Raw genomic sequence first — 18,450 nt, forward strand, 5'->3', positions numbered from 1 at the left:
ATATCAGGGTAGTTATGTATAAGAAAAAAAGACAAAAGTATCTGTTTTGTATACCTCCTGAGTAAGCATTTGAGATTCTGAATAAAGGATCTGGGAGGACGTAAGGAAACCAGCAGGACTTTTGACAATATCACAGGGTTTTAGAAGCAAAAAAAGTCGAGCTGTCAAGGCAGCCATATTTAAGGAAATCATGATGCCAGGGTAAAGTGAGGTATAGCCGTTTGTACCTGAAACATCTCATGGATGCACAGGGCTGGCTCTGGGACACCAGCCATGCTTGGAAAAAAAAAAAAACAAAAAAAACAAAAAAACACAGATTTCAGGTCTGGACCTGAAGGAGGAGCTTCCGGGAGCCTTTTCAAAGGCTGTACCCGACAACCTGGGGAGAACAGAGTCAGACTGAGCCTTCCCAGAAGTGCATAGGTGAAACCATATGATAATTGACTCTCTGCTTGACTTATTTCACCCAGCATAATCTCTTCCACTCCTGTCCATGTTGATACAAAAGTTGGGTATTCATCCTTTCTGATGGAGGCATAATATTCCATTGTAAGTATGGACCACATCTTATTTATCCATTTGTCTGTTGAAGGGCATCTTGGCTCTTTCCATAGTTTGGTGACTCTGGCCATTGCTGCTATGAACTTTGGGGTAGAGATGGCCCTTCTTTTCACTCCATCTGTATCTTCAGGGTAAATACCCAGTATGCTGTGGCAGGGTCATAGGGTAGCTCTATTTTGCATTTTTTGAGGAATCTCCACACTATTTTCCAAAGTGGCTGCACCAACTTGCATTCCCACCAACAGTGTAAGAGGGTTCCCCTTTCTCCACATCCTCTCCAACACTTATTGTTTACTGTTTTGTTAATTTTGGCCATTTTAACTGGTGTAAGGTAGTATCTCAATGTGGTTTTGATTTGAATCTCCCTGATGGCTAGTGATAATGAACATTTTTTCATGTGTTTGTTAGCCATTTGTATGTCTTCATTGGAGAAGTGTCTGTTCATGTCTTCCGCCCATTTTTTGACATGATTATCTGTTTTGTGTGTGTTGAGTTTAAAGGGTTCTTTATAGATCTTGGATATCAGCCCTTTGTCTGTACTGTCATTTGTGAATACCTTCTCCTATTCCGTGGGTTGCCTCTTTGTTTTGTTGACTGTTTCCTTTGCTGTGCAGAAACTTTTGATTTTGATGAAGTCCCCAAAATTCATTTTCACTTTTGTTTCCTTTGCCTCTAGAGACGTGTCTTGAAAGAAGTTGCAGTGGCCAATGTCGAGGTTACTCCCTATGTTCCCTTCTAGGGTTTTGATAGATTTCTGCCTCATGTTGAGGTCTTTTATCCATTTTGAGTTTATCTTTGTGTATGGTCTGAGAAAATGGTCAAGTTTCCTTCTTCTGTACATAGCTGTCCAATTTTCCCAGCACCATTCATTGAGAAGACTGTCTTTTTTCCACTGGATATTTTTTTCTGCTGTGTCGATAATTATTTGACCATAGAGTTGTGGGTCCATATCTGGGCTCTCTACTCTGTTCCACTGGTCTGTATGTGTTTTTGTGCCAGTGCCATGCTGTCTTGGTGATCGTAGCTTTGTAGTAAAGCTTGAAATCAGGCAGCATGATGCCCCAGCTTTGTTTTTCTTTTTCAGTATTTCCTTAGCGATTTGGGGTCTTTTTTGGTTCCATACAAATTTTAGAATTGTTTGTTCCAGCACTTTGCAAAATGCTGGTGGAGTTTTGATCAGGATGGCATTGAAAGTACAGATTGCTCTGGGCAGGATGGACATTTTTCTTTAAAGATTTTATTTATTTATTTGTCAGAGAGAGAGAGAGAGAGTGAGCACCAGCACAAGCAGGCAGAGTGGCAGGCAGAGGCAGAGAGAGAAGCAGGCTCCCTACCATGCAAGGAGCCCAGTGCGGGACTTGATCCCATGATCATGACCTGAGCCAAAGGCAGCAGTTTAACTGACTGAGCCACCCAGGGATCCCAGGGCACTATGGACATTTTAACAATGTTCATTATTCTGATCCATGAGCATGGAATGGTTTTCCATCTTTTTGTGTCTTCTTCAATTTCTTTCATGAGTATTCTGTAGTTCCTCAAGTACAGATCCTTTACCTCTTTGGTTAGGTTTATTCCCAGGTATTTGATGGTTCTTGGTGCTATAATAAATGGAATTGATTCTCTAATTTCCCTTTTTATATTTTCATTGCTAGTGTATAAGAAAGCAACTGATTTCTGTGCATTGATTTTATATCTTGCCACATTACTAAATTACTGTATGAGTTCTAGTAGTTTCAGGGTGAAGTCTTTTGGGTTTTCCATATAAAGCATTATGTCATCTGTGAAGACAGAGAGTTTGACTTCTTTATCAATTTGAATACCTTTTATTTTTTTTCATTTTCTGATCGCTGTTGCTAGGACTTCTAGTACTATGTTGAACAGCAGTGGTGAGATTGGGCATCCTTGTCGTGTTCCTGATCTCAAAGGGAAGGATTTCAGCTTTTCCCCACTTAGGATGATACTGGCTGTGCGGTTTTCATAGATTTTATGAAGTTGAAGAATGTTCCCTCTATCCCTGTACTTTGAAGAGTTTTAATCAAGAATGGATGCTGTATCTTGTCAAATGCTTTTTCTGCATCAATTGAGAGGACCATGTGATTCTTCTTTCTTCTCATTGATTTGTTCTAGCACATTGATTGATTTGAAAATGTTGAACCACCCTTGCATCTCAGGGATAAATCCCCCCTAGTCATGGTGGATAATCTTTTTAATGTACTATTGAATCCTGTTAGTTAGGATCTTGTTGAGAATCTTGGCATCCATATTCATCAGGGATATTGGCCTGAAATTCTCCTTTTTTGATGGGGTTTTTTGCCTGATTTTTGATCACTGCTTCAGTTTCTTACTATACTGGTCTATTCAGGTTGTCAATTTCTTCCTGTTTCAGTCTTGGAAGTTTATAGGTTTCTAGGAATGCATCCATTTCTTCTAGGTTGCTTAACTTATTGGCATATAGCTGTTGATAATAATTTCTGATGATTGTTTCTATTTCCTTGGTGTAAGACATGATCTCTCCCCTTTTATTCAAAATTTTATTAATTTGAGTCCTCTCTCTTTTCTTTTGGATTAGTTTGGCCAGTGGTTTTTTGATCTTATTGATTCTTTTGAATAAGCAGCTTCTGGTTTCGTTGATGCGTTCTACCGTATTTCTAGTTTCTAACTCATTGGTCTCTGCTCTAACCTTGATTATTTCCCTTCTTGTGTGTGGGGTTGGCTGAATTTGTTGTTTATTTTACAGTTCCTTAAGGTATAAAGAGAGCTGGTGTATTCAGGATTTTTCAGTTTTTTTGAGTGAGGCTTGGATGGCTATGTATTTCCCCCTTGGGACCACCTTTGCCATATCCCATAGGTTTTGGACTGATGTGTCTTCATTCTCATTGCCTTCCATGAATTGTTTAAGTTCTTTGATTTCCTGGTTGATCCAAACTTTCTTGAACAGATTGGTCTTTAGCTTCCAAGTGTTTGAATTCCTTCCAAAGTTTTTCTTGTGTTTGAGCTCCAGTTTCAAAGCTTTGTGGTCTGAGAATATGCAGGGAATAACCTCAGTCCTTTGGTATCAGTTGAGCCCTGATTTGTGACCCAGTATGTGATCTGTTCTGGAGAGAGTTCTATATGCACTTGAGAAGAGTGAGTGTTCTGTTGTTAGGGTGGAATGTTCTATATATACCTTTGAGGTCCATCTGTTCCAATGTGTCATTCAAAGCTCTTGTTTCTTTATTGATTTTCTCCTTGGATGATCTATTACTGAGAGTGGTGTGTTAAGATCCCCTACAGTTAATGTATGCATATCAGTGTGACTCTTTATTTTGATTAACAGTTGGCTTATGTAGTCGTCTGCTCCCATAATGGGGGCATAGATATTTACATTTGTTGATCTTGGTAGATAGACCCTGTAAGCATGATGCAGTGTCCTTCTGTTATCTCTGACTACAGTCTTTAGCTTCAAATCTAATTTATCTGATATGAGAATCGCTACTCCATCTTTCTTTTTTTTAAGATTTTATTTATTTATTTGACAGACAGAGATCACAAGTAGGCAGAGAGGCAGCCAGAGAGAGAGGAGGAAGCAGTCTCCCCATGGAGCGGAGAGCCAGAAGTGGGGCTCGATCCCAGGATCCTGGGATCATGACCTGAGCGGAAGGCAGAGGCTTTAACCCACTGATCCACCCAGGCACCCTTACCCCATCTTTCTTTTGAAAACGAAACAAAACAAAACTACAATGCAAAAACCAACAACAGAAAACAGAAAAACAGAAAAGAAATTTAAAAAGTAGAATGGAGAAATAACAAAGACAGCTTACATCTTAAAATTCAATTTCAGAGAAGAATTTTTCTCCTTAGAAAACTTCCTAACTCAGGCACACCAAGAAATGACACATTATTAAAACAAATGGTTTGGCTAATTATACTTTCAGTGAAAGAAAAATGATACAGGCAAATGGATGTCTTGAATTTAAAACCAAGCGCTTCATGTCTTACTACATCCCTGGGAACACTGACCATGGATTTCTAGAACACCAAAAAAATAATTAACATCTCCATAAGAGACAGTCCCTATTTCTTTACACCATTTATATCTGAGGCTGGGACACATATTTACCACTCAGGCTGTGTGATCTTGACTGGTTACTTGATTTCTCTGAACCTGAATTCACCCAGTTATGGGAGTAAGGCATGTTAATAAATAATAAAATGTGCTAACTCCTTGAGAATATGCAGATTAGGACCAATGGATTAATAATCATAACAGCTAACACTTAACGTACTGCTCCCATGTGCCTCAAACTCTTAGGAGTGCTCTACACGTGTTCACTGACTTAATCCTTGCAACAACCATATGAACAGGTCCAGTTTTCAGATAAGAAAATTGTGTTCTAGAAAGAGAAAATAACTTGCCTGAGATCATTAACAGAGTTGACTTTCAGGCCTGTGTTCATCTGGCTTCAGAATTGCAGAAATTAATATATATATCACAAAGATCTATGCAACTGCCCATTATTTTTTAATTACATAAGGTCACAGGAATTGTGATTTTGACCAAAATGATAGCAACAACAAAGACCACCTTTCTGCATCACTAAAAGAAATTAGACACAGGGGAGGATTACGGAATGATGCTGCAACTGTATTCTGATACCCTTGCAGCATCAAGCAAGTGATTGGGGGAAAGATCTGTGTTCTAGGTCATCTGATGCCTTGAACAATTTTGCAAACAGGGAAAATTTGACAAAACCCAAACTCTGAGTTTGGGTTTTGTCAAATTGCCCCAGCAATTTTTATCCATTTGTTGTGTAAAGTATATGTATTTCTAGGGAATTAAAATTTCCACTTGTCTAATTCAACTTGTCAGAATGTTTCTAACGGCTCTGTGCTGTTGTAGAATATTTATGATGATTCTTTGAAAAAAAAAAAAAAGCGTGTTGACTATAAGAAGAACTAGGATGACATAAATTGGTTTAAATGCCCTTTTATAGAAAATCTCTATCTTTGCAACTCAGTCTTGCATCTCAAATTAGTTATGTTTCATTCTTTAGACATTTACTAAGTAAAAACTGTGCTATTAACAATAACCATTATTCATTGAATGCTGATCATAGATGCATATTAAGATGAATTGTAAGATTCTGAAGCCCCTGACTCAGAATATTCGCTGATTCACAAGCCTCATAGATGACCTTTCCTAGTTTGATTAGCTACAAATTTTTCATCTATAAGTGTGAGGATCTAATACAAGTTGATGTTAGGTAAACAGAAAATTTCATGGTTCCTAGAAATGAAAAGGCCCATGGTTTATCACATCTGGTCTGCTGGTTCAAGGGACTGAGAGCCTTTTTTCTTTTTTTTAAAGATTTTATTTATTTATTTGACAGACAGAGATCACAAGTAGGCAGAGAGGCAGGCAGAGAGAGAGGGGAGGGAAGCAGGCTCCCTACTGCAGAGCCTGATGCAGGGCTCGATCCCAGAACCCTGAGATCATGACCTGAGCCGAAGGCAGAGGCTTAACCCGCTGAGCCACCCAGATACCCCGGGACTGAGAGCATTTTTGATCACCGAATCTTTCTTGTCTCTTTGCTCTGCTTTCTTCTGTGTTGTTTTTGCTTATTCTTTATTGCATAGTCTCTATTTTGGCAGCTGCTAGGTTATATTCTAACAGCTTTCAAGCACTTAGGAAAGATGGCTTCTGTTGTTAATAGTTTCAGCAAAGGTTGTTCCTTTTTTATTTTTTTTTAAAGATTTTATTTATTTATTTGACAGACAGAGATCACAAGTAGGCAGAGAGGCAGGCAGAGAGAGAGGAAGGGAAGTAGGCTCTCCGCTGAGCAGAGAGCCTGACGTGGGCTCGATCCCAGGACCCTGGGATCATGACCTGAGCCGAAGGCAGAGGCTTTAACCCCTTGAGCCATTCAGGTGCCCCAGGTTGTTGCTTTTTGACCTGGTTTGGAAAGTAACCTCGTCCCATGACTCCATCTTACTGGAGCTATAGGAGAAGAAATTCAGTACTTACTGACGGGTTTGAAAGCTGTTAGACTATTGCATAAGTATTCAGGAAGTTCTTGGGATGTGCTTATACTGAAAAAAATCATTAGTTATGTGAAATTAGAATTTAATTAGATATTCTATAATTTTTTTTTTGCTAAATCTGACAGCTTTACTCAAGAGCTTATTAACTTCTATGATAAATTAATCTTTCCAAATATGGTAATATGCATGTCCTAAAGGCACACTCATAAGCAAAATGATAATGAACCAATCAACCAAACAATACATATCAAGAATGATATTTTTCTAGTGTTGGGAATTATTCAGAACTCTTTTCGTGCAGTAACTCATGTAGTCTTGTAAAAATTCTGTGAGATAAATAATTAAATTATTCTTATTTTACAGATAAGGACATTGGGTCCCAATAATATTAAGTATCCTGAATGTGAAGCAGCCAGAGGTGCTGCGAGCCAGTGTTGAACCATGTTGTGAGGCACTAGAGATGTCTTACAGGTAATCTTTTCAACAGTTTCATGTCTCTTGCTTTTCAGGGCAGGATTAAGCTACTCTGGTAAGAACCAAACTTTCCTTTTTCTGTTGATATCTTTATAGTCTCTTTCCTTGGGGTACGTTTGCAAAGAATATGAGCTGTTTCATATACTTGTTTTCCAAATGCGCTATTATTACTTGGTAAATCAAGAGTAAATCATTTGCCCTATAAGCCTGGTATGTAGTTATCTGTCCCATTCCCAAGTAATCTGCTGAAAGAGAGAAACGTAGCTTCAGTTCTAGAGAAGTTGTCTTATTAAACTGCACAGCATTTTCTTCTTGCTGTCACCCTGTGTCAGTGCAGAAGGGCAGTCCTTAGCCCTGGGGCCAATGATGTTTACTGCTCTTATGTGGCCACATTTTGTGGCTCTGTGTTCATACACGGATCTCAATGCTTGCACAAGAGCTTTCAAATAAGCCATGGGTTCTCCAGGCTTGGGACCTCAAACCTCAGTATCCAAATATTCTTCTACACTTGGGGAACAAAACAGTCCCCAGGGCAACCTTCCACCTTGTGGACCTGAATTCCCTTAATCCCTTTAATTCATTCAGGAGGAAAGAGAAGAAAACAAAGTCTGGCAACCTTTTTTGGTTGTTCAACCCAATGTGTAAAGTATGCTTTCTTCTACCATTCTTCCAAATCTAAATATTCTATAAATGTTGCAGGTGAGAAATTTTTCAAGTAAATTTCATTGTAACAGCTAGATTCCAATTCTTAGCTCTCAAAGAAACGTATTTCTACCAAAGCTACTGTAGCTTAATGGTCAACACTATTAGAGTTAGAGGTCTGAAACCAGATTTTTTTTTAAAGATTTTATTTATTTATTTGACAGACAGAGATCACAAGTAGGCAGAGAGGCAGGCAGAGAGAGAGGAGGAAGCAGGCTCCCTGCCAAGCAGCGAGCCTGGCTCGATCCCAGGACCCTGGGATCATGACCTGAGCCGAAGGCAGAGGCTTTAACCCGCTGAGCCACCCAGGTGCCCCTGAAACCAGATTTATAAAGATATTGTTAAATTTCCCAAATAGAAGTTCACTTTTTTCTTCTCTTGACTACTTAAATCCTACCAAATAAGCATAACTTCCTAACTGACTGCCAGCCTGTCTACTGAAAGGTAAGTCATTTTAATGTAATTATATTATGGTTAAAAGTGTCTGGTTAAAACGTGTAAACTAAGGAGTCTTTTAGGATCAGTTTAGATGCCAATTCCCTACACGTTTTCAAAAACAACAGTACCTTTTTAAATCCATGTAAAAAAATTTATGTATACTGCTTAGCCAAAAAATATGGAGAAAAATCAATTTACTGCAATATATCATGGATCTTCAATTTCCCTGCTCTCCTCTAGACACCAATACTACTTTCCCAACTCAGCAAATACTTTTTTTGTTACACAGACATGTCCATGGTAAGCAGAAGGCATTGTGCCTGCCACGACAGGGAAAGTTTTAAAATAAATTTGCCACCAAACACTTGTCACTGGTCTTGCCCGAGGAGCAAGGGAGACCCACAGAGCTGGGCCTCAATGCCACTCATTCTGTTCCCTTCTTACCACTCCCACCACCTCTGACGTCAGATAGGACTTGTCTCAGGATGGAGCAGCTTGAATTTTTCCTGACAAGGAAAAGTCAAGATAGGGAGGTGAACTGATGCAGAAATAAATGGAAGAAAATCTACAAGCATATGGTTTTTTCATGTGAGCCCCTAACTCTGTGCATTATAATCACCAGGGTTCTTTGCTAAAAATATTTATTGAGATCACATTGGATCAGCTATTCCAGATTCCTCTAGATGAGGCAGAGGGATCGATAATTTAGTGATTTATGGCAAGCTTCTAAAAATGAGGTAATTATATATGTCTTCGATGGCAGTGATCTCAAGAGTCTGGAAAACTCTAGTATAAACTTGGCACTTCCTTCTGAAGAGGATTGTTTAAGAGCTTATGACGTTCAATAGGCTGGGTTCAAGTCCTGACCTGTCACGGAGAGTGTCTGTTACTTAGCCTCTTGGAGTCTCAGTTTGCTGAATTCAGAAAACCAGATAGGAACATAGGCCTGAAGCACTTAAACACAGCATCTGGTGTTTACTCAGCACCCAGTAAATAAAATCCTTATTATGAAAAAGCACACCAAATAAACTTGAATTTCTGTTACAAAACAAGAGATTTTCCCGAAATGTTTTATTTGAAGCTAGTCCCTTCAGACCGTGTTTCTGTCCGCTCCACCTGTATTCAGACTTCTTGAAAGGTTTAGGAAGCTCTGATCTGAGGAAAGAATGTCTTTTTTTTTTTTTTAGACATTGCTATTAACTAGTCCTTTCTTTGAAATCTTGCTGTCATTTGTGTTTGCTATTATCTAGCAAACTTTCTTTGAAGACTTGCTATTGTAAAGACCCAGGCCTGACCACCCCTGAGAAAATAACTAATGCTAATTAAAATGTGCTTTAGACTAAGGTACCAGAATGCTAAGTCATTGATTTTATTTTATTTTATTTTATTTTATTTTATTTAGATTTTATTTATTCATTTGACAGACAGAGATCACAAGCAGGCAGAGAGGCAGCCAGAGAGAGAGGAAGGGAAGCAGGCTCCCCGCTGAGCAGAGAGCCCGATGAGGGGCTCGATCCCAGGACCCTGGAATCATGACGGGAGCCGAAGGCAGAGGCTTAACCCACTGAGGGCCACCCAGGCACCCCTAAGTCATTGATTTTAAACAACAACAACAACAATTTGTGGAAGGGACTATGAATATGGTATTGGCATGATCAGCATATTCTTTCTCTTAGTCAAGCATAGAGAAGCCGCATATCTTAAAAAGTGACATTTTTTTTTAAAGTGAAAAATTGTATTCACAGAAATAAAGTAAGTGCCAGAAGCTAAAGTCTGTCCTAAAACCCACATGCATAGGCATCAGAAGGTCACTAAAAAAGAAGACTGACTCACAACAAAAGTACTGCTGTAAATCAAATGTTAATGGCGGCAGATTATGATATAATTTTGCTGCAAATTCTGGAATCTTCCCAGTCTCTTGCCTACAGCCATCTCCACTTGGGATTTTTTTTTTTTTTAAAGATTTTATTTATTTGACAGAGAGAGATCACAAGTAGGCAGAGAGGCAGGCAGAGAGAGAAAGGAGGAAGCAGACTCCCCACTGAGCAGAGAGCCCGATGCAGGACTCGATCCCAGGACCCTGGGATCATGACCTGAGCCGAAGGCAGTGGCCTAACCCACTGAGCCACCCAGGCGCCTACCACCTGGGTATTTAGAACACCACTTCCTTACTCTGGAGTTGGCAATGAAAGGAAAATTTAGTATTTTCCCTGCTGATGTCCTATTAACTCTGTTTTAGTGTAATCAAATACTCTTAGCTAATGATGAAAAAGTTTTTTTTTTTTTAAAGATTTTATTTATTTATTTGAGGGAGAATGAATGAGAGAGAGCATGAGAGAGGAAAAGGTGAGAGGGAGAAGCAGACTCCCCAGGGAGCTGGGAGCCCGATGCGGGACTCGATCCTGGAAGTCCGGGATCATGACCTGAGCCGAAGGCAGTCGTTCAACCAACTGAGCCACCCAGGCGCCCCAGATGAAAAGTTTTTTAAGAGAAGAATTTAATAAATGAGGAGGAAATACCAGAATTAGAACATTGCTATTTTGCACTTTTTAATAAAATCATTGTTTTAGGCAGAGGGGTAAGCAATTAAATGGAAGAAAAAAATGATGGGGAACTTTATAAAGGAGGAATTAGGCTGTTATCACCAGAACATCAATGATCAATCTTAGGATTATTAAAAGTGAGCCAGCCAGGTATTTTATACCTCATTATTCCTAATGTTGAAACTGAATTTATGCAGACTTCTAGATAATAGTTCCAACTTCTAAGGAAAAATAATTCCAACAATTTAAAAAACATCAAAGAAAGGAGACCAATAAATCAAGAACGTAGTCCATACCATTGAACAATTTACATGGCTTTTGCAATGTGACAGCATGTGAAACAAGAGGAAGGATTTGAACAGAAGAAATTCTAGGTTAACAAAGACCTCAGAAACAGAACAACCAATTCGATGTATGTAATTTGAACAGACTACTTTAAAATAGGTGTTTTGAGGGCTCCTGGGTGGCTCAGTGGGTTAAGCCGCTGCCTTTGGCTCAGGTCGTGATCTCAGGGTCCTGGGATCGAGTCCCGCATCAGGCTTTCTGCTCGGCAGGGGGCCTGCTTCCTCCTCTCTCTCTCCTCTGCCTGCCTCTCTGCTTACTTGTGCTCTCTCTCTGTCAAATAAATAAAGAAAATCTTTTTAAAAAAATAAATAAAATAGGTATTTTGAGACAAATGGTAAACTACAAATGGTAAACTACATGAAATGATATTAGATACAAAAGAATTAACACATTTTTAGATCTGATAATGGGATTTTGCTAAAGAAAAAAAAGTCCACAATTTTGTGAGATGTACACATCATTATATAGCCCCCACCTTACTCTTTTAACTTTATTCTTGATCATTTTTTTTCCTTGCCCTGAAGTTGGCTTCATCTGAAGTTAATACAGCTACTCCCTTTTCTTTTGATTAGTGTTAGTGTGGTATTTCTCTCCTTCTTTAGAGAGAGCCACATTTGTGAACTATATAATTTTCCTTTAACCAGAAAAAACTGCCTTAAGATTTTTTTTTTCTTCTGCAGGGAAGGACTGCTTGAAAAGGATTTCCTCCCATTTTGCTTGTCTGAAGATTTCCTCATTTGTCTTTCAAAGTTTTAGCCATGTTTTTAAATTCCAGTAATATAACACACAGTGTTATATTAATTTCAGATGTGCAGTATAGTGACTCACCACGTCTGTGCATTACATCTGTGCTCATCATGAAAAGTCTGCACTTAATCCTAGTCCCTTTTTCCCCCATCCCCCCCCACCTGCCCTCTCTTTGTTCTCTAGCGTTAAGAGTCTGTTTCTCAGTTTGTTTCCCTCTCTCATCTCTCTCTCTCTTTTCTTCTTTGCTCATTTGTTTTATTTCTTAAATTGCACATGTGAGTGAAATTATATGATATTTGTCTTTTTCTGACTGGCTTTTTTTGCTTAGCATTATACTCTCTAGATCCTTCCATGCTGTTACAAATGGGAGGATTTCATTCTTTTTGTAGCTAATATTTCATTGTGTATGGATATCACACCTTCTTTATTCATTCCTCTATCCCTGGGCATTTGGGCTGCTTCTCTTGTTTGGCTATTGTAAATAATGCAGTAAACTTCAGGGTGTATATATCCATTCAGATTTGTGTTTTCACATTCTTTAGGTAAACAGCTGGTAGTGTGCTTACTGGATCATGGAGGATTTTTACTTTTAACTTTTTGAGGAAACTCCATATTGTTTTTAACCATGGCTATACTGCTTTTCATTCCCTCCAACTGTGTAGAAGGGTTTGTTTTTTACCTATATCCTCTCCCGCACCTGTTCTTGAGTTATTGATCTTAGCCGTTCTGATTCGTATGAGTTGATACATCCCTGTGGTTTCGATTTGCATTTCCCTGATGAGTGATGTTGAGCACCTTCTAGTGAGTCCCTTGGACATCTGTATGTCTTTGGAGAAACATCTGTTCCTGTCTTCTGTTCATTTTTTAATTAGATTATTTGTCTTTTGGTATTGAGTGGTGTAAGTTTTTTTTCTTTTTAAGATTTTAATTTAATTCCAGATGGTTAATATACAGTGTTATATTAGCTTCAGGCATAAAATAGAGTGATTCAACAGCTCAAAACACCACCCTGTGTGCATCATGGCAAGGGTACTCCTTAATCCCCATCATCTGTTTAACAAATCCCACACCCTCTTCCCCTCTGGTAACCATCAGATTGTGCACTATAATGAAGAATCAGCTTCTTGCTTTGTCTCTCTCACTCTCTTATCTCTCGATGTCTCTTTTTTTCCCCTTTGCTTGTTTATTTTGTTTCTTAAATTCAACATGTGTGTGACATCATATGGTATTTGTCTTTTATGCACTAACTTCTGTTAGCATTATACTGTCTAACTCTGTCCATGTCATTGCAAATATCAAGAGGTCATTCTTTTTTATGGCTGAATATTCCACCTCCATCTTCTTTATGCATTCATCAATTGATAGACACTTGGATTGCTTCCAAATCTTTTTTTATTTTCATTTGAATTTGTATTTAAATTCTAGTTAGTTAACATATAGTGTAATATTGTTTCAGAAATAGAATTTATTGATTCATCACCCGTATACATCTCCCAGTGCTTATCACAAGTGCCTTGCTTAATAGCCATCACCCACCTAGCCCATCCCCCACCCACCTCCTATCTACCAGCCCTCAGTTTGTTCTCTCAGTTAAGAGTCTCCTGGGTTGTTTCCTTCTCTTCCCCCACCCCTTCCCCTATAGTCATCTGTTTTGTACGTTAAATTCCACATACGGGTGATCGATAGTATGGTATTTGTCTTTCTCTGAGTTATTTTATTTGGCAAGATACTCTCTAGCTCCATCCATGTTTTTGGAGATGGCAAGATTTCAGTTTTTTTGATACCTGAGTAATATTCCATGGTACTCTATGTATGTGTGAATATACCACATCTTCATCATTCATTAGTCAGTGGGCATTTGGGCTCTTTCCATAATTTGGCTGTTGTTGATCAATGCTTCTGTAAATACTAGGTTGCATGTATCCCTTCAAATCATTGCTTTTGTATCCTTTGGGTAAAATACCTAGTGTTTGTGCCAGTACAATACTGTCTTGATTACTATAGCCTTGTAATACAACTTGAAGTTTGGAATTGTGATACTTCCACCTTTTTTTTTTTCTTTTTCAAAAGTGCTTTGACTATTCAACATCTTTTGTAGTTCCAAATTTTAGGATTGTTGTCATGTGGAAAATACTATCCCTATTTTGATAGAGATTCCATTAAACCTTTGGATTGCTTTGGGTTTGTATAGACATTTTATTTATTTATTTTTTCAAAGATTTATTTATTTATTTGACACAGAGAGATTACAAGTAGGCAGAGAGGCAGGCAGAGAGAGAGAGGAGGAAGCAGGCTCCCTGCTGAGCAGAGAGCCCGATGCGGGACTCAATCCCAGGACCCTGAGATCATGACCTGAGCCGAAGGCAGCGGCTTAACCCACTGAGCCACCCAGGCGCCCTGTATAGACATTTTAAACAATATTTGTTCTTCCAGTCCAGGAACATGAAATGTCTTTTCATTTCTTTGTGTCTTTAATTTTTTTCATGAGCATTTTATAGTTTTCAGAGTACAATTCTTTCATCTCTTTTGTTAAGTTTTTTTCCCCCTAGGTACTTTACTACCTTTTGTGCAATTTTTTTTTTTTAAAGATTTTATTTATTTGTCAGAGAGAGAGAGGGAGAGAGAGTGAGCACAGGCAGACAGAATGGCAGGCAGAGGCAGAGGGAGAAGCAGGCTCCCTGCCAAGCAAGGAGCCCGATGTGGGACTCAATCCCAGGACGCTGGGATCATGACCTGAGCCGAAGGCAGCTGCTTAACCAACTGAGCCACCCAGGCGTCCCCTTTTTGTGCAATTTTAAATGGGATTATTTTCTAAATTTTTCCTGCTACTGCACCATTATTAGTGTAGAGAAATGCAATGGATTCCTGTACATTGATTTTGTACCCTGTGACTTTACTGAATTCATTTATCAGTTCTAGTAAGTTTTTTTGGTGGAGACTTTTGGGTTTGTTATATATAGTATTATGTCGTCTGCAAATAATGAACATTTTACTCCTTTTTTACGAATTTGGATGGCTTTTTTTCTTTTTGCTTTCTCATTACTGTGGCTAGGACCTCCAGTGCTATTTTGAATAAAAATGGTAAGAGTGAACATCCTTGTTTTATTTTGATCTTAAAGGGAATCCCTTATTGTTTTTTTTTTCCCCATTGAGTATGATATTAGCTGTGGGGTTTTCATATAAGGCTTTTATTATGTTGAGGTATGTTCTTTCTAAATGTATTTTTTGGAGGCTTTAATCATGAATGAATGTCGCATGTTGTCAAATGTTTTTTTCAACATCTATTGAAATGATCCTATGGTTTTTATCCTTACCTTACTGATGTGACAAATCACATGGATTGATTTGCAAATAATTGAACTGCACTTGCATCCCAGGAGTAAATTTTGGTTGAAACAGTAAATGATTTTTTTTTTTTTTACTGTATTGTCAGATATTATTTGCTATTATTTTGTTGACAGTTTTTACATCTATGTTCATCAGAGATACTGGCCTGTAGTTCTTTTTTTTTTTTTTTTTTTTTTGGTGGTGTCTTTATCTGGTTTTGATATGAGAATAATGCTGGCCTTATAGAATGAACTTGGAAATATTCCTTCCTCTTCTATTTTTTTTGAGTAGTTGGAGAAGAATAGGTATTCTCTTCCTTAAATGTTTGGTAGAATTATCCTGTGACTGTGTCTGGTCCAGGACTTCAGTTTGTTGGGAATTTTTTAGATTACTGATTCAATGTCCTTACTGATAATCAGTCTGTTCAAATTTTCTATTTCTTTCTGCATCAGTTTTGGTAGTTTTTATGTTTCTATCAATGTATCCATTTCTTCTAGGTTGTTCAATTTGTTGGCATATAATTTTTCCTAATATTCTCATACAATTGTTAGTATTTCTTTGGTGTGTTACTATTTCTCTTTGTTCATTTGTGACTTTGAGTTCTTCTTTTTTAATGAGTCTAGCTAAAAGTTTATCAATTTTGTTGATCTTTTAAAAAACTAGGTCCTGGTTTCTTTTCTTTCTTTCTTTCTTTTCTTTTTTTTTTTTTTTTTAGTTTTTATATTATTCATTTCTGCTCTAATACTCAGTTATTTCTATCCTTCTACTAGTTTTGGGTTTTGTTCTTTTTTTTTTTTTTTAAAGATTTTATTTATTTATTTGACAGACAGAGATCACAAGTAGGCAGAGAGGCAGACAGAGAGAGAGAGAGAGGAGTTAGCAGGCTCCCTGCAGAGCAGAGAGCCCCATGCGGGGCTCGATCCCAGGACCCTGGGATCACGACCCAAGCCGAAGGCAGAGGCCTTAACCCACTGAGCCACCCAGGCGCCCCTTGGGTTTTGTTCTTTTTCCAGCTCCTCTGGTTGTAAGTTTAGGTTATTTGGCATCATTTATTTATTTACTTGTTTATTTTTTATTTTTTGCTTCCTGAGGTTGGCTTGTATTGTGATAAACTTGCCTGTTAAAATTGCTTTGCTGCATCTTGATTTGGACCATTGTGTTTTCCTTTTCATTTGTCTTCATGTAATTTTTTGATTACTTCTTTCATTTTTTTGGTTGACCCAGTCTTTGTTTAGTAGCATGTTATTTAACCTACATGTATTTGTAGTCTTTCCAGATTTTTTCTTGTAGTTGATATCTAGTGTTACAGTACTGTGGTCAGAAAAAATGCATGGTATGACTTTGATCTTTTCAAATTCATCAAGAGTGATTTGTGGCCTAATACATGATTTATTCTGGAGAATTTTCCATGTGTACTTGAAAAGAACATGTATTCTGCTGTTTTAGGATGGAATTTTCTGAATTTATCTCATAAATCATCTGGTCCAGTGTGTCATTCAAAGTCATTGTTTCCTTGCTGATTTTTCTGTTTGGATGATCTGTCCCTTGATAGGAGTGTAGTGTTAAAGTCCCCAACTATAATAGTACTAATAGGTGTTTTCTTTTTTCTTTTTGATAAGTCTAGCTGAAGGGTTTTTTTTTTTTTTTTAAGATTTAATTTATTGATTTATTTGACAGACAGAAATCACAAGTAGGCAGAGAGGCAGGCAGAGAGAGAGGAGGAAGCAGGCTTCCTGCTAAGCAGAGAGCCCGATGTGGGGGGCTCGATCCCAGGACCCTGGGATGATGACCTGAGCTGAAGGCAGAGGCTTTAACCTGCTGAGTCATCCAGGAGCCCAAGTCTAGCTGAAGTTTTATCAATTTTATTAATTTTTTTCAAAGAACCAGCTCCTAGTTTTATTGATCTGATTTTGTTGTTGTTGTTGTTGTTTCTGTATCATTTATTTCTTTTCTAATCTTTATTAATTCCTTCCTTCTGCAGGCTTTGGGCTCTATTTATTATTCTTCTTCAACCTCCTTTAGGTGTAAGGTCAGGTTGTTTGAGACTTTTTTTTTCTTCTTCTTCAGGTTGGCTTGTATTGCCATAAACTTCCATGCTAGAATTACTTTTGCTGCATCCTAAAGATTGTGTACCACTGTATTCTCATTTCCTTTGTCTTCATGTAATTTTTTGATTTCTTTGAGTTTTTGGTTGGCCCATTCATTGTTTAATAGCATATTATTTAACCAACATGCATTTGTCTTCTTTCCAGATTTTTTCTTGTGTTTGATTTCTGGTTATATAGTGTTGTAGTGTTGTGGTCAGAAAAGATGTATGGTATGACTTTGATCTTTTTGAATTTTTTAAGATTTGTCTTGTGGCATAATATGTGATCTGTTGTGGAGAATGTTCCATGTGTACTTGAAAAGAATGTGGATTCTGCTGTTTCTGATGGAATGTCTTGAATATATCTGTTAAGTACACTTGGTCCAATGGGTCACTCAAAGGCATTGTTCACTTGTTTATTTTCTGTTTAGATGAACTATGTATTGATGTAAGTGGGGTGTTAAAGCCCCCTACTATTACTGTTATTATCAATTAGTTCCTCTATGTTTATTATTAATTGTTTTATATATCTGGATGCTCCCATGTGGGGTGCATAAATATTTATAATTGTTATATCTTCTTATTGAATTTTCCCCTTTATTATTAAGTAATGCTCTTCTTTGTCTCTCTTTACAATTTTTGTGTGGTATGGGTATTTTAGTGATACTAATTGTTCTGACCCTTGAGCATAGAATTTCCATTTGTTTGCATCTTTTTAATTTCTCTCATCAGAGTCTTACAGTTTATGGGGTAAAGATTTTTCACCGCCTTAGTAAAATTTATTCATAAATGTTTTATTCTGTTTGATGCTGTTCTAAATGGGAATGCTTTCCTTCTGTTTTAGATATTTCTTTGGTAGCATCTTGAAACACAATTGAGTTTTCATGATTTTATATCCTGAAACTACTGAATTCATTAATTAGTTCTCACAGTCAAAATATATCCAGCTCCTGGGGCGTCTGGGTAGCTCAGTGGGTATTTATCCATTGGTGTCTTTTATAAGCTAAGCACAAGTCTATCCTCACACCTCCAACTCCAATGCACATATTTCATTCTAGCCCTTTTCCCCTTTGCTGATCCCCTATTCCAACAGTGAGAATCTGAGTGCCACCATCTTTCATGCATTTACATAATAGTTCAATTCTAGTCTTTAAGTATACCAGTGTCATAACTGTTAATAAGTACTTGATAAGAAACAGCTTTACT

The sequence above is a fragment of the Mustela putorius genome, unplaced genomic scaffold, assembly GCF_011764305.1.
Source record: "Mustela putorius furo isolate JIRA1106 unplaced genomic scaffold, ASM1176430v1.1 tig00537227_pilon_pilon_pilon, whole genome shotgun sequence".
Taxonomy (NCBI): domain Eukaryota; kingdom Metazoa; phylum Chordata; class Mammalia; order Carnivora; family Mustelidae; genus Mustela; species Mustela putorius.